The sequence below is a fragment of the Rousettus aegyptiacus genome, unplaced genomic scaffold (genome assembly GCF_014176215.1).
Source record: "Rousettus aegyptiacus isolate mRouAeg1 unplaced genomic scaffold, mRouAeg1.p scaffold_m13_p_9, whole genome shotgun sequence".
NCBI classification, from domain to species: domain Eukaryota; kingdom Metazoa; phylum Chordata; class Mammalia; order Chiroptera; family Pteropodidae; genus Rousettus; species Rousettus aegyptiacus.
In genome coordinates this window covers 92,656,065-92,674,464 of record NW_023416312.1, presented here as the reverse complement: position 1 = coordinate 92,674,464, position 18,400 = coordinate 92,656,065, and the positions used below count along the sequence as shown (strand labels likewise).

General features: G+C 36.1%; 1 pseudogene; it reads left to right on the top strand.

Moving 5' to 3' along the window:
* The first annotated feature begins 6,475 nt into the window (after positions 1-6,475).
* On the top strand, positions 6,476-6,594 carry LOC118608494 (annotated as a pseudogene).
* Positions 6,595-18,400: the final 11,806 nt, after the last annotated feature.

Below are 18,400 nucleotides of genomic sequence, written 5' to 3'. Positions count from 1 at the left end.
AAGCACATATTATGATAATACAAAAACTAGACAAAAACAATGCCAAAACAAGCAAACAACAGATGACTATATCTCATGAATTAAATGTAAAAATCTTTAACAAAATATCGGTGAATAAAATTTAACAATACATAAAAAGAATTGTACACTATGACCAACTGGAGTTTCACAGATACAAAGCTGTTTCAACATGTGAAAGTCAATGTAATTTGTCATATTAACCAGCTAAACAATAATATGATTATATCAATTGATTCAGAAGCATTTGACAAAATTCAACACTTGTTCATGATAAAAACTCTCCTAAAATAGGAATAGAGGGAACTTCCTTGGTTTCATAAAAATTACCTACAAAAACCTATATCTTTTCTTAATTGTATTTAATGATGACTCTCCCTAAGACTGGGAACAAGGCAAAAATGTCCACTTTGACCACTCTTAATGAACCAATTGCTTTTAAGTGGCAATATCATTTAACATTTCTAGTATATGAGAAGGAAAGTATCCTAGTAGTTTTAAAAAAATATCTTCACTCAAAAAGTCTCTCTGTGAGGTTTAAACTTTCAGGTATAAAACAAGTAAGTCATGAGGATGTGTCATGAGGATGTGGTGTACAGCATAAGTAATATAGTCAATAGTATTGTGATGGTGTGCTACAGGGTCAGATGGTTGCTTGACTTATCATGGTGATCATTTTTTTAGGTATAAAAATACTGAATAGTTATTGTGAACTCCTGAAACTAATATGATATTGTATGTTATCTATATTTTAATGAAAATATTTTTTTCAAAAGGTCTGTATATTAAAGATGAAAAATAAACCAATAGAAATTAAAGTTTCATTCAGGTATTTTTTTTTCCTTTTTTGAAATAAAGATCCACAAAGCTTTCAATCTCTGAATTTGACCTGCCAACACAATTTAAAACCTTTCCGAGCATTTTTGTAAATCCTGTATACCCAGGAATAAAAAGCAAAAGTAGACTTCTATCTATTTTTTTAAAATTTATACTCTACAAAGAGGAAGTGAATAACTTTTTAAAGAATTTCCTGTTGGAATTCTCCAGGGAAACATATGCTTGGTTTGGTTATAGAATTTCTTTTCAATTATTCATTCTTTTCAAGAGTTCCATATGATCATTTATACCTTTGAGAAGAGTGATTCTTACATCCTGTTGTCAACTCTTAGATTTGAAAAGAAGATACAGAAAACCAGGAGAGTTACTCTTTAAGTGACACCCTTGGCTAGCATATTTTATTTGATCTTTAGAGTTTTATAATCATTTATATTTTATAGCAAAACAGCCAACAGAAATTGGTAATGGAAAACACTCTAGTATCTATATGTTTTAGCTAAAACAGGGGCTTCCAGTTTAAATACATATGTCAGTACTCAAAATATACTCTATTATATACTATATACATACATATTTTAGATTATCCCCATAACCAAAGAGTAAAGAAGCTGACCCCCATTGCTATAGAACACTTTTTAGTAATAGAAGTGTGAGTCTATTGATGTGTAGCAAACCACACCAAACTCTAGTGACTATAAGGGTAGCTATTACTCTAATTCTATTAATGAAGAAAATGAGATGTGGATTTTATATGACTTTCCTGAGCCATGCAATGCAAATAAGAAGCACATTCAGAACCCAAATATAGATGTCTCCACTTTATCCACTTTGATTAAATCAAATGCAAATTACTGTAGATACTTGTTAAGAAATGTTACTGGTAAATGTCCACTATCTATTCATGGTATTATGTTGATGGAGTTGTTCTACTGACTGACTATAGATGCCTTAATACCATATTAACAGCTTCTCCAAAAGTATATTCTAAAATCTAACACAACGTTTTAAATAAGGCACAAATCAAGAAATCAGTTTAATCTGTATATATTGATCTTCAAATATGTAACTCGGTGGTGTATAAATCAATTTACTACATGTAAATCTTTTTCTCTTTTTATTCAGCAATTTCTCTAAGATAAAGTTGTTTATAAGGCAACACAGTTTCTGAATTAATGTTGCCTCGGGTCCATCTTTTAATTTATAAACTCTCTACCTTGGCTTGTGTTTAAACCCTGGGAATAGAACACAGCAATCTAGAGGACTAAACCCTTTTCTAACTAGAATCAAGTAGTGATCCTTGAAATGATAAGTTTGAAAATTTTAAGCTTCAACATAAATTAAATTGTGATTTTAATTTTTTAAAAATTTAAGCATTAAAATAGAAAAGCATATATTCTCTTACATTAGGCTACTTTCAAAGATACACTATTCAAATTCGGAGCTGGTGTGTGTGTGTGTGTGTGTGTGTGTGTGTGTGTGTGTGTGTGTGTGTTTCCTGGAACCAATCAACCTGTTGAGTACCTCAATGTTTGCTACATTCTCGTTTGAAATAAAGTATGAGAGATAATTAATAATGTCAGATTTACTTATCTGTGTCTATGCTCACTAATTAGTTTCAAGTAAAATATAGGCTTCTTGAACAAGTAGCTATCAATTGATTAATGCAGCTCAATGAATTGTTTTCAGAATTATAATTTGACTTGTTTTATTTTTAAACTCAGACTCTCTTGTGTTGATAGTTATAACCTCAGCTTCTTTTAAAACCAGGATTTTGGATGTGATTTAAAAATTTTCGTAAACTTAAGAAATTTGCTTTGTCCTTGATTTTTCAAAATGCCTTTGCTTTTATCAGGTAAGGGAGTAGGAGTGTTGTTTTCGAAGTTAATTATAGTATAAAGTCACTACTGAACACCACCCCTAATAAAACAAACAACAAAAAAATAAAGTTGCTTCTCTGTAGGGAAGCAAAAAAGAAAGTAGGAGCCAGACCGCCAAGATTCCACAGTGCTATATTGAATCGAACTCTGCCATTCACTAGATGTGTGATTACAAATGGAAGATGTGCAGGCAAACACTTCACTGAACTAAGAAAGAAAAAAATATACATAAAAATGGGTATTAAGTTCTTTGTAAATTGAGTTCTTTTACTTTGCTGTTTATAACAATGATTCTACATTTTTTCTTCAGACTCTCCAATGGTACCTTTATTAGATTGTAATTGATTCACCACAACCATTAATTCTCAAAGTAGAATAATGTTCAAAGGAGAGACACAGTTGACATAGTTATGGCTGTGTCAGCACATTTAACATAATTTACTTTAATACAGTTTCCTACTTGGCTATCATAAAGCTTCTGGGTGGAGAATTTGAGCGTCAGGTTTTAGCCAGAATGACTCTTTCCTTCTAGTCAGTTTTATAAACGTGTGCTTATTGGAAATTTGAATGTGGACATAGAAGGCAAAGTATTATCTCTTTCACATGATATATTTCTGAGACGCAATATGATTTAATGGAAAAAAAAACACAGTATAAGAAATATAAATACTCAGTTCTAGAGCTACTCCCTATTTAACCAATATATGACATTGGAAAAGTCAATGTCTCAATTTCCCTACTGTAAAATGGGAAAAAATTTTGCCTCTCAAAAGTATAATAATCAAATTAAATGATGTGTGGGAGATTAAAATAATTTTTGCTGTCTACTTTTTGATAGTACAGAGTTCTGATAATATGTAAAAATTATGAAGCATAACTGAAACCACCATCTAACTCAACTAGATTCTTAGCAATATTGTTGCAACTACCAATGTGTTCCTTCCATAGTCAGTCCCACTGCCTCCTTCTGTTTACTCTCAGCTGCTTTTAAGACCCACTCCTTGCCTTTTAGTTTTTGAAATTTCACTACAATGTTTCAAAGTCTGTGGATTTCTTTTAACATATCTTGCTTTGTATCCATTGTTTCCTAAACATATGTTAGGCTGTTTTATCTATCATCTCTTTTTCATTGTTTTCTCATCTACTTCTCTTTCTATGCTTCATTCTCAATAATTTCTTCAGCTCTATTTCCAGATTAGTAATTCAGTTGTGGGCTGTGTCTAATATATTATTTGACCAGTCTTCTCAGTTTTTGAGTTTGACTATTATACATAATTTAATTAAACTTCTAACATTTGTTTCTTCTTTTACTTATTTTGGATTTTATTAGTGCTTCATATATTTTTGGATGTAAGTCCTTTATTAGATATGTGTTTTGAAAATATTTTTTTCCAGTCAGTAACTTGTCTTTTCATTCTCTTAACAGTGTCTTTTGTGGAGCAGATGTTTTTAATTTTAATGCATTCTAGCTTATCAATTTTTTATTCCATAGATCATACTCTTGGTGTTGTACCTGAAAAGTTATCACCAAACACAAGGTCACCTAGATTTTTCCTATATTATATTTTAGAAATTTGAGTTATGCATTTTATATACAGGTCTATAATCTATTTTGAGCTATTTGTTGTGGAAGATATACAATCATATTTAGATTTATTATTTTTTTGGGATATAGACATCTACTTGTTCTAGCACAATTTGTTGAAACATTTATCCTTTATCCATTGAATTACCTTTGCTTCTTTGTCAAAAGTCAGTGGATTATATATGTGTGGGCCTACTTTAGGACTCTCTTTTTTGTTCCATTGACAATGCGTGTATTTTTTTTGCCAATACCATACTGACTTGGCTGAAGATTTGTAGCAAGTCTTGAAATTGAGTAGTTTCAGTATACTGACTTTATTCTTCCTTAGTTTTCAGTTGGCAATTCTGAGTCTTTTGCCTTTTGATATAAACTTTAGAGTTAATTTGTTAATAACCAAAAAATTAGTTGCTAGGATTTCGAATGATATTTCATTAAGTCTACAGACCAAGTTGGGAAAAGCTGACATCTTAATAATATTGAGGCTTCTTATCCATGAATACAAATGGTGTCTTCATTTATTTAGATCTTTGAATTTTTGTCATAGTGCGCAGCTTTTTTCATGTACAAATTATACAAATGTTATTAAACCTAAGTATTCTTTTTTCTGTGCTTATATATGGTGTTTAGTTTATAATTTAAAATTTCATTTTTTCCTTTCTAATATAGATAAAAACTGTTATGTATTAATTTTGTAATCCACGATCCTGCTATAATTGTTTATTAATTCCAGGAGTATTTGTTTTTAATTTTTAAAAATTTTTTTTTTAATTTTTCAATTACAGTTGACATACAATATTATATTGGTTTCAAGTATACAACATAGTGATTAGACATTTATGTAACTTATGAAGTAATCGCCCCAATAAATTTAGTACCCATTCAACACCATAGTTATTACAATGTTATCAACTATATTCTTTATGCTATAATTTACATCCCCACGACTATTTTGTAACTACCAGTTCATACTTCTTGATCCTTTCCCCTTTTTCCCTCAAGCCCCAGGACACTTTCAATCTGGCAACCATCAAAATATTCTCTGAGCCTATGACTTTGTTTCTGTTTTGTAGATTGCACAGAACCCTATATATACTGTTTTTTTTCCTATACGTACATTCCAATGGTAATGTTTAATTTATAAATTAGGCACAGTAAGATATTAACAATGATAACTAATAATAATATAGAACAATTATAACAATATACTATAGTAAAAGTTATGCGAATGAGGTCTCTCTATCTGATAACTGACCTGATAACAGAGATAGATACTAAGTGACTAGTGGGAGGGGACATAGAATGGGTAAACTAGAAAAAGGGATGATTTATGCCTGGGAAGGATGGAGCAGAATGGCACAGGACAGCACTAGGTTTTATCACATTACTCAGAATGGCACACAATTTAAAACTTGTGAATTATTCATTTCTGGAATTTTCTATTTAACATTTACGGACTGATTGCTAGTCGCTGAAATTGCAGAACGTGAAACTCCAAATAAAAGGGGACTAGTGTATATGATAGTGCTTGGCTCATGTTAGATCAGGGGTCTCCAACCCCCGGGCCACAAACTGGTACTGGACCATGGACTGTTAGGAACCTGGCTGCACAGCAGGAGGTGAGTGGTGGGCAAGCAAGTGAAGCTTCATCTGTATTTACAGCCTCTTCCCAGAGCTAGCATCACCACCTCAGCTCTGCCTCAGATCATCAGGCATTAGACTTTCATAGGAGCATTGGTCTCTGGTGCCAAAAAGGTTAGGGAACACCGACTTAGAGTACTGCTCATGTTAAGAAATATTTACCTAACGCCTTACAATCCTCTGCCCCTCCCTCAAATTTATACGTTTTCTCTTATTTGTAAGCATCAGAATCATCCTCTTGACATAGGCAAAAGGATCCTTAGTGTATTTTCAAAGCTAAAAACGAATGAGTTCTCTCACCATAGAAAGGCAACATCATAGAAAGTTATAAAGCTTATAGCAGCAGCACCTGTTATAGGTGTCATGCTAGAAACTGGAGAATAAATTAAAATAAAACCTCATCCTCAAAGAATTCCCTCTAGAGTGGGGGAGACAGAGTAACTTAAACAGGCAAGTGTATTACACTGCGGTAGATGCTAAGATGGAGGTAATGCAGAGTGCCATGAGAAAACAGACAAGAGTCTACGGCCATGCCACCTTGAACAAGCCTGATCTCATCTGATCTTGGAAGCTAAGCAGGGTCGGGCCTGGTTAGTACGTGGATGAGAGACCACCTAGGAAAACCAGGTGCTATAGGAAGGGAGGGAGGAAGGAAGGAAGGAAGGAAGGAAGGAAGGAAGGAAGGAAGGAGCAAACAGACAAGAGCCTCTATTATGGGGTTAGCGTCATCAGGTCAAGGGAGGCTTTTCAAAGATGGTAACAGCTGAGCTATGTCCTGAAGGATAAGAGGGATTTTGAAGGTAGAAAACAATAGGCAAGAAAATTCCAGAGAGTAGCATCACTGTAAGCAAAGGCAGAGAGTTATGAAAAAGCTTGACATATGAGAGAAGCAAAAACATGCTATTGTGACACTTGATAGCAATTCAGAGAAGACTTCTGCACTCAAGTGACTCTAATTTTCATACAAAAGATAGGACATTCATATGCAATACACACACACACACACACAACATACAATGGTACAATGGTATAGACCAGTGGTAAAAAGAAGTGTTTAGGGATGATGGCAGTGATGATGGATCACTGTGAACCAGTTTCTGGGAGTTTAATGGGAGAAAGGGGAATATGATTGAACTTTATAGAGAAACTAAGACCTACACTAGAAGAAAGGATGTAGAAAACATCTAAGGCAAGAGGAATGATAAAATCAAGAAACTTCTCAGGAAGGAAACAGTGGACCACATGGCCCCCATGTTTCCCAACTTGGGGTAACTGCCCACTTAGTGAGTATCCAGAAATGTGTGGGGACATATAGTTATCAAAGTGCCTGGGAGGAGCTACTGACATTTAGTCTCTCGAAATAAGTGATGCAAAACTTCTCTCAGTAATGATGTCCTTAGGTGAGATTACATAATTAAACCTGATAATTATTGGTAGCTTAACAAGCTTCAGGTTTGCACGTGTGTTTGCTTTTGTTATTTCACATGCAAATTTATTTTCGTGAAACTTTCAACCCCCAACCCTCATCCGCCTTCTTTGGTAAGGGTTTGAAAGTAGATGTAATGTATCTTCTCTTTGTGTGACTGAACAGGATGATACCTGCTAGAATTTTGAAAAAAAGATAGTGGCCTTATGAACGGGTCTAGAAAAAATTCAGAAGAATTTATCCATGATCACACCAGATGTTTTTTTTTCTGTTAGTTTTCTCTCCCTGACACCTCCCTGTCCACTCCACACAAAAGCAAACCCTGGCCCCCTTTATGCAGATATTGGAACATTTGGATGATAGACCTTGCAACATGATAGATATGGACAAGAAGCTGGATTGCTTCAGCAAATCTAATTGAAAAGAAAACTGGATGTTAGTGCTTTAGCCACGATGAATGAATATGAAATGCTGTAGCCTATTATCAAGTTATAATTCAGAAACTTGACGTTCTCACTTGTTTCCACCTAGAACCTTAGGCAAACCTTTTATTTTTTCCTTTATCAGAGGACTGGTTATTTCCCAATTGTTATAGAAATTAACAAAAAGCTGATTAATATAAATAAATTTGGTGATGTCCCATAATACAAAACAACAAAGGGCCTCCCAAATTATCACTAAACAAATGAGGTGACTATAATTTGTTATGAGTAGTAAATACCTATACGAAAGCAATGTACTCTCAACAACATATCACATTTCCTTTCTGTTGTATGAGATTAAGAATAATGTGTCCTCTCAGTGTGACATGGAAAAAAATTATATTATTATGGAGTTCTTTCTATATAACTAGAATAAAATTATTTTTTCTGTGTGAAATGGATTTCTCCCTCTAGCCCCCTCAAATTCAGTTACAATAGGTTTAGCCGTGGCTCTAAGCCAAGTTGTATTTTGTTTTGTTTGGTGTTTCTATAAGCTTAAACCCAGCAGCTGTGCATGTTTGTGCAATTCCAAAGTCAGAATTTATATATGTAATTTTTCAACCGAGGGAAAAAAGTTAAAAATATCTTTAATGAATCACATGGAAAGCCACTGAAATAAATATAACACCAAAGAAGATGCTCTCTTTTTTCCTTCGTTAATCTACATATTTACAATATTTATAATGGAGTGGATATAGACTTCTCTTGGACTAAGGTTTACCCTCCTACAAACCGCTTGAGTTAATTTTCAGCGTAGTGATTCAGGAAAGCAAACGTGTTTTTGAAGTCCTATATGGTGTTAAGATTCAGATGGGACTGATTTTCTTTAAAAAAAATCTTTCAACACTCCTCCTGCTGGGACACATGCACACCTATCTTACTCAAATCCCTCTAAGTCCAAAGCAGGGCCCAGATTACAGCTGACCTTTTCTCGAATGAGGAATATTAGAAAAGCAAAATTTCTGGTCCAGCAGGACCCTCTCAGCAGTACCTATATTTTGCTTGGTTAGCATTCTCCCCAACCCTGAATTTGCCTCTTACTAGAGTGGGTAAACTAATAGATTTCATAAAATATTGTATTTTTGTAGAAAGTGCTATTAAGTGACATTTTTTTTCTATGTTGGAATGGGAAAAGATAACTCTGTTAGGCTTCTCATCCACTTTTCCTTCTGTGCTTTCATATTCCTCCCTCTTCCCTGCAATAACTCACACCCTGGCTGTCCAGTAGCAAAATTGCCTCATAAGTCCTCAACACAGTGTATAAACCAACTTCCTCTCCCTTTCCCCTGACATGGGGCTTGCACTCAAGGATAAGACAAAATTTGGAATCTACACTCGATTTTGCACACACCTAATGTTTTATTACGTGAAAAAAAAACGTAGGGAGAGATTGACTTTGTCCTATGTAGACACTTAGCTCAATAGGATGTACTCAATAAAGCTATTCATATCCTGTGTCTTACTGTATTAATTCAAGGCTCTCAGCATCAAAAACTTGAGACACAGCAGTAGCTTTGAGAATTTCTCGCCTTCATCCTTTTAAGAATAATTTTTCGTTGGCCACAGAAGGAAGGTGTTTTTCTCCTCATTTGATGTCTACCCTGGAAATCTGGCAGAGGGCCATACATTGTGCTCACTCAACATTAGCTTTGCTCAGATACTGGATCCACAAAATAATTTTAGCTTCAACCTTTCAGATGAAAGATGAAGTGAAAATTAATTAGTAGAGGAAGCTGGTATCTTCTTATCACATTAAATTTTCATAAAATTGGTCCTATCGACTCATTATAAAGAAAAAAAAGAGAAAATTTGTCTTTTACCTGTCTTGGAACAGTCACAATCTGATTATCTTCTGCCTTCTACATACCCTATCAATGGACAGGGTACCAGCAGGCTTTCCTTGTCTACTTTTCTGTACCTGAATGCACAAAACTATGCCCAGCCCATACAGTGAAAAAGAGGTGCACAGCTATCAATGGTCTAGTACTACTATTACTACCAGCAGTGGTAACAGTTAACATATATTGCATGCTTTCTACGTGCTGGACATTGTGTTTAATGCTTTGTGTATATTATCTCATCGAATATTTATAAAAAGCCTCTTGAATGAAAGTGATATTATCATTATCCCATTTTTTGGATGGAAAAATTGAGACTTTAAAAGTAAAAGGTTAACTAGGTGTGAAATTGTGTTTTAACAATCATACTCTTTTCCATAAAGGGCAAAAATGTGGCATAAAATCCAATACAGTAGAATCAAAGAATAATAGGATAGATAAGAACAAAAAACATTTGCATTTGCAATATCAGTAATGCTGTGGTTCTTCTTGAACTTTTAAGGTCCAGTGTTTTAAATGTAATACACACACACATAAAATATTTAATTAATATTTTAATACAATTTATATATATACTTTCTTCATTGTAATCATAATTACTCTGGAAGATAAAGGAGTGGAAATTTGTAGATCCATACAGAACCAAGAACTGGCACTAGGCTAAATATATGAAGTCAATTTACATAAATACAGAGAAACATCTTTCATTAACAGATTAACTCAGAGGTTCACAGGAACCTCATCTCCAGTTTTCAACAATCAGTGCTGGTGTAACCCTTGAGTGTTGAGATGCTGACATATTGAAAAAGAAGGCAAAACTGTTTTTTCTTCCTAAGATTCATGCAGCTATCCTGAAGATGCCATTTATCTACAAAATATCTATTGATTTAATGCACAAACTCTAATACAAACACAATGTTGCATTTTATTCCTAAAAGACAAACTTAAGTTATTGCCAGATCAGTTTCCATTGAAAAGAACTCACTAGTTAAAATGTATTTACTCCATAAAACTTTACTCCTAAGGAATACCCATACTTCATATCACTAGGCTAATCCTTAGCTTTCCCTCAATGTGCATCTAGAATTATGGTAATTTACGTTTGTATGCAAAAACTCAACTTCCACAGCAGGGCTTATCAATAATTAAATCCATGAACTGTGTTTCTGTTTCAACGTCTACTCCAAAATGTATTTGTTCAAATAAATGAGTCTCCTCGATAATGGTTTTTAGTGAGCATTACATGAGGAACACTTACATTGTATTTACCCAGGGATGTTGAGTAAATTTCTGAAACTGGATTAAAGTTCAGAAGGACTGGGTTTAAATTCCACTTGTGTTACTTTGAACAAGTCCCTTACCTCATTAGAACTTAATACTCTCTCTCCTGCAAAATGGCGGTGTTGGACTAGTTGATATTAAGGGTTCCATTCAGATCTAAGATTTTAGGATTTTAGATTTCAGATTTTCAAGACACTTGAATTCAGTATGTCTTGCCTTTCAAATAAGGGGAAAAGGGATCAAAATTCTTACATACTCATATATAGTTAACATGAGATTTCACTTGAAAAGGGAAAACAGTCATAGTTCATGCTTTTATTATCATTTCCTATCATGGACATTAGCTGGCATTTAGAATTTATATGTAATTTTTGTTGACTGCACATTGATTAGATTTTCCCTCAATTGATTGGACCCTTGAAGCCAGCAAGTCCAGCTAATCACGGCTGTGAACTGTATTTTGTGGCCAATTATTTATTTGTATATTCATTCAGGAAATGTTTATTGAGTACATTCAGCCACTGATCAAGGCACTGAGGACACAAGCTGAACACAGTTACATTCATTATCATCATAGAGTTTCCTGTTCAATGATGGAGACAGAAAATGAGTGAACAATAAATATTTAATATCTTGATGACTGCCAGGGGGAAACAGTTTGCTCTGCTATAGAGTAGCAGAAGTGGGATGGGGATGAGAAGAGATCTTATTTAGAAATCATGGTGAATAAAGACCTCCCTAAGGACTGACAGGTAAATCTCACCTTGAAGAAGAAAATATGATACATGAAGAGCAGTGGGAAGGATATTATAGTCAGGAGAAAAGACACATGGAGAGTTTCTGAGACAGGAAAGAAATTAGAATGCTTAAGTGTGGTTAGAGACTAGCAAGTAAAGGGAAGAATGACATAAGGTTGGAGAAAGAAGCAGCAGTTAACACTGCCTAGGAGTACACTTGGGGTAGAAACTCTTTTCTAAGAACTTTATATGGATTATTTCCATTGATATTCAAAGCAAGCCTATGAATTTAGTATCATTATAATGAGCTCCATTTTACCAACGAAGACAAGAATACATAGAGTTTGAGTAACTTGATAAAGGTTACATAGCTGGTAAAGAGTGGCACTTGCACTCTAATTAGTCAACTTTGGAATGCATGTTATAAATCAAAACACAGTATGGCTTCATAGGCAAGGGTCAGATAACACAGGTGCTAGAGGACTGCTTAAAAGGGTTTAAACTGGATGGTAAATGTAATTAGCGAATAGCCAGTAAACAGTTCTTAGTAACATAATCTAAGTTATGTTTTAAGGATGCATTTCCAGATGACATGTGGAGAATAAGGGTGAGAATAGAGATTAAAGAAGAGTGAACATGGGGAGAATGGTTATTGGGAGCTGCTAGAAAAGCCTAGGAGAAGCAGACACTATTGCTTGATTATTTAACAGCCTTTCCTCCCCTTCCTCCTAGGCAACAGGGACTCCGGCTTTGATTCTTTTTTTTGTCAAGTGCTCATGTGTTCGTTAGTCTAAGTCGATATTTCTCAAACTCTTCAGTCTTAAGATCACTTTATATTCTTAAAAATTTAAAAACCCTGATGAATGTTTTTCGGTTTAGTTTTATTGAGGTATAATTGACAAATAACAATTTTACATACTTACAGTGTATACGATGTTTTGATACACACGTATATTGTAAAATGATTACTACAATCAAGCCAATGAATGTATCCATCACTTTGCATGGTTATTTTTGTGGTGGTTATTAGATCATTAAAGGTCTATTTTCTTAGCAAATTGCAAATATACAGTATAGTATAATCAACTATAGTTATCATGCTGTGTATCAGATTTCCAGGACCTATTAATCTTGCAGAACTGAAACTTTGTACTCCTTGGCAAACATCTCCCTGGCAACTACCATGCTACTCTCTGCTTCTATAAGTTCAGCTTTTTTTTTTTTTTAGATTCCACATATAAGGGTGAGAATGCAGTATTTGTCTTTCTGTGCCTGGCTTATTATACTTAACATTATGCCCTTCAGGTTTATCCATGTTGTTCCAAATGGCAGGATTTTCTTCTTTTTAAAGACTGAATTATATATATATATATATATATATATATATATATATATATGCTACCATTCAAATATTTTATTTATTTATTTCCCTATCAGTGAACATTTAGGTAGATTCCAAGTCTTGGCTACAATGAATAGTGTTGCAATAAACATTGGTGTGCAAATATCTTTTGGTCCAATTAAAAGATGGGTAGAGGACTTGAATAGACATTTCTCCAAAGAGAGCATACACATGGCCACAGACATATGAAATGATGTTCAATGTTATTAGTAATCAAAGAAATGCAAATTAAAACCACATTGATATATCACTTCACACCTGTCAAAATGGCCATCATCAATAAATGAACAAACAGCAAGGGCTGGCCAGGAAGTGGAGAAAAGTGAACCTTCGTGAAGTGTTGGTGGTAATGTAAATTGGTGCAGCCACTATGGAAAGCAGTATGGAGGTTCCTCAAAAAATTAACCAGAAAACTACCTTATAACCCAGCAATTCCACCTATGGATATTTCACTGAAGAAATCCAAAACACTAATTCAAATAGATATGTGACCCCCTATGTTCATTGCAACATTATTTACAATAGCCAAGGTATGAAAGTAATATAAGTGTCCATCAATACACAATTAGATAAAGAAGAGGTTGTACATATACATAATGTAATATTACTCGGCCATACAAAAAAATTGAAATCTTACCATTTGGGACAACATGGATGGACCTAGAGGATACTGTTGTAAGTGAAATAAATCACACAGAGAAAGACAAAGACCATATGATTTCACTTATAGGTGGAATCAAAATAATACTATAAATGAACAAGCAAACAGAAACAGACTCATGGATATAGAGTACAAACTGGTCATTGCTAGACAGGAGGGAAATTTAGGGGCTAAGTGAAAAAAGTGAAGGGATTAAGGAATACAAATTGGTAGTTACAAAATAGTCATGGGGATGGAAAATACAGTATAGGGAGTATAGTCAATAATATTTTAATAATGATGTGTAGTGCCAGGTGTGTACTAGACTATTAGGGGGGATCTTTTTGTAAATTATGTACATTCTGACCATTACACTGCATACCTGAAACTAGTATAAAATAACACTGAATGTCAACTATATTTAATAAAAACACTTAAAGAAAAATCTCTAGAGACATATGCTGAGTGAAAACAAGCTAATCCTCAAAGGTTACATTCTACATTATTCTATTTATAGAACATTCTTAAAATGCCAGTTATAGAGGTAGAGTAGTGGTTGCTAGGGTTTATGAACTTGGGGGAGGGGAAGTGGTGTGGCTATAAAAAGGGCAGCAGGAAAGTTCTTTGTGTTGAGGAAACTGTCTGTATCTTGACTGTGGTGGTCCTCACAGGATTCTCCACATTTCATAAATACACACATGCACACGAGAAGGTATCAAACTGGCAAGATTGGAATGAGGTAGATGGAGTGCATCGATGTCAATTTCCTAGTTGTGATATTGTACAACTATTTCAAAATAAAAAGGTTAATTTTGGAAATTGATCACACTCCTCTATACAAATGAAGAACATGTGGAAATCAAAATTAAATACAAGATACTATTTACAGTCGCTCCAGAGAGAAAGAAACATTGAGCTATAGATCAAACCATGGACTAAGGGGTAGGTGAAAATATTAAAAATTCAAATCTCTTTCTAAGATGTACAATATAAAGAATATATCTGACATGTCTATTTTACAAGGGAAGAACAAACTAGACATATCCCTAAGAACATAGACGGATCTTAAAAACCAAGATCAGCAAAATATTGAGAAATGATGGTGTATAATATTAATAGATACCTAAATTAAAAATAATTGCCTATAAACTATCATAGACATATTAACACTCATGAAAAGTATAAGCATCAGATATATCAGAATGATTGCCCACGACAAGAAGAATAGGACTGGAAGGTAGGAAAAAAAGGAATCAATGAGAAAACAAGAGAACTCGAGGAATATGATTAACTCAACCCTCTACACGTGATGTCAAAGCCACTGCATCATCTCCCCACCTCAGCCGCACACACACAACAGAGTTTATTCAGGGGAAGAACAGCATTAAGATATATTGATGGATGAAGGGAACGATATGAATACCACCTTTTACTCAATTTTGTTCTTGTAATAAAATTTTCTGCTGGCAATGCTCCCTGTTATTGCCTGTGGGGGGGGGGGGGTGCACCATTTCCGCTGTGCTGCCCTTGTTAGGCTACTGCCCCACTCCAAGTTTCTCAAGAACATGCACTAATCAGTGTTGAGTTTCTGGTCTGCAAACATTATTTTAGTGTGTGCATGAGTGCGAGTGTGTGTGGTTTGTGTGTGTGTGTGTGTGTGAGTGTTTGTGTGTATGTGTGTTGGGGGGTACTGTCAGTGACTTTCTGTAGGCTGAGTATTTTGTCCTTCTGAGGGCCATTAGTTGCTTACCACATCCATGAGGTGCAACATACATCACAATGACATGAGTGACCTGGAGGTGGTTTTGATGTCTGCCTTCTGAAGGGAGTGTCATTGTCACCTTAAACACATTACAACTCTCCCCACCCACCCCACTCCCCCTCCAGCCCTACACACACTTCAAGGAATATGAAGTCCTTTTCCTCCCTGCCTGTGAGATAAAATGTTAAGAAGGACATTGGTCTTCATTTCTCAGTCCTGACCCAGGCCTTGTTCTCACTGTCTGGCTACTCTTGTTCTGCGGGGCCTCACCTCCTTCCCTCTCAAACAGCCGCCACTTCCCTTCCCTCCATCCCAACCCTCAGAAAACCAAGAGACACATATTTTTAACTTGACTTTATTGTCATCCTCATCAGGGTACACTAATTATCTGCTGCATTCTGAGGAGATGCAGGAGATAAATCAAAATCTGGTCACTGCCATTCACAGGTCATTCTTTTCATCATCCAAGTTCTGGGGGGTCTCTTCTTTATGCTCTGGCAGGTGTTGATTTTGCTGCTTCTTCTTTCTATAGTAGAAGACAAGGATCGTCCGCTGTCTTCCCCCTTTCTTTGGATTTTTTGCGTTCTGACGCAAGGCAGACCGGACGGTCTTGACTAAACTCAGCACCTGGTAGGGAAACAAGATGAGATCAGAAGGGCATTAGTTTGAAGGAAGAGGATGGAGCATGAATAGCTGTGGGGGTGGGGGCTCTATGAGAAGAGATGCAGATTGGGGAAGGGATTTTTGCTAGGCAAGGACAGAGTGTTGTAGGGCAGGGATCTATGGGGAAGAGGAGGAGGAACAAGGATGGGGGCATCTTACTTCCTCATTGTCCCGGTTGTTGGTTTGACCGGAGATCTCTTTATTCACATTCTCTCTTGGGCCCGGGGGTGGCTCGTCCATTGTTATCGTTGTTTCTACTATATTGACGTTAGTTTCCTCTCCCAAGTTGATTTCATCCTCCATGCATAAATTGTCTGGGTCATAAGATCCAGGGTTTGTTTCATCCCAATTTTCAGTTTGCTCAGAAAAAAAATTTCCCATCCCTTCAGCTTTCGTAGGTCAGTAGACACTGCTCCAGTCAATGGTAACTAGCCCTGAGGTGGCTTCGACATCACAAAGCACAGCTGCTGACATCACCATGGGCGGGGCTGCAGAATGTTGGAGGAGAGCTGAATATGCTGTCTTTGCTGAACCCCCTAAACATAGTTCCCAAACCGACTGGCCACCTTCTTTATCTCCCACGTACAACTCTGATGGCGAATCAGACATGCAAAGGGAATTTCATCCATTCGTTACCCATGGACACCCCTTTTCTGTGGTTTACTTGATCCTTTCCCACTCTTTGCCATATCTAGTATTTTAAATTTCTTACCCAAAATCTCTCCAAAATGCGGTTTTAATCACATCACCCAATTTCCTCCTACAAATTCCTCGTACGCACCTCGAAGCCCATTAATTTCTTGGCTACTGCCAGGCAGCTTGTCCATCCACTTGCTTTCCCCCAATGTTCATGTAGATTTCTTCAGCGGTTGGTTTCCAGTCTATAATCACTGACTTCAAGCTGTCAAGACTTCTGTGAATGAACTTTCTTTGCCAGGCATACTCATCTTGTTTTAAATCTGGGAGGAAGTTCATGTTAGTAGATATAGTAACTCCACATGAGTTTTACCAAGGGAGGGGCAAGGCCCAGGGGTTCATGATGAAAGTTGTTCTGGCATTTTATGAAGGAGGCCCTGACATGAGGACCGTTGTATTAGAAGCCTCACAGTGTCCTCGACCTCACCTCTTCTTACCCTATAGTTTGTAACCGCACACAAACTTCATTTCTTTAATATGGTTTTTGTCCCTGTGATTCAAGCTGGTTTTGCCCAGATAATGGCTTTGAGGCTCCCTTGTCTTCCCCCACCCCTCATCTATGTGCCTGCTCCTTTAGTCATTAAGCCTTAGGAGGTAAGATTAACTGAGCCTCAGGTCTATAATCCTGAGGACAATAGGTTTCAGTTGGACTTCAGACTAAGGGTAACATCTTGGCTTTAGATGTGTTTCAGCTCCAGGCCTATCTAGGCAGAACAACAACCCCGGGGGTCACGGGATCCCATGGGATGGCACCATGGCTGATTCCAGAAGCAGACAGGATGATCCATTACCTCATGCCCCTTTCATCATCCAGTCAGTAACACCCATGCCCCACCTCCCTTAGTTTCCATGATGACCGATTTTTCCCTGCATAACCTGTGGTTCCGTGATTCTCGGTGAGCCAGGCCTTTGCGTGCTAGTGCAGCCACGTCTCTGGGAATTATAATTCTCTAATAAAAGCTTGTTCTAAGTAGCCCCACTCCCATTTCAGGCTATAGGCTAAAAGCAGCACAGTCGAATGAAGACTGGACTCGATTGCCTCTGGTTTCGTTTACATGCAAAATACTAAAAGCTCTGACATTGTGAAATAGGATTCAAACTCAGCAGGGAGTGGGGTTCTTCAGGCCTCAAATCTCGTATTCTTTCTGGTACTCTGGATAAATTGCATACCTTCTCCAGGCTTCAATTTCCTATCTATGGAATGAGGAATTGAGAATAACTAGCGCTAACTCTAAGAAATATGCTGATTGTATAATTCTCACTACTAATAATATTATGATTCCTTAACTCTAAGTCTTATAATTGTAGGCTATCAACCCCAGAGTAGAAAACTGTAAGTGTGGAGCTCTCCTGGCTTGAACTACCTTCTTGTCCTTTCTCATTCAGTTGTCACTGAAAGACCCTGTCGGCTCCTAAGAACAAAGCCCTTGGCCGAATCTGGAGGATTAGTCCAGAAACAGGGCGCTTGAGACAGAAGTAAACCGTAGAACAAATATTATTAAGTCACTCAACAACCCT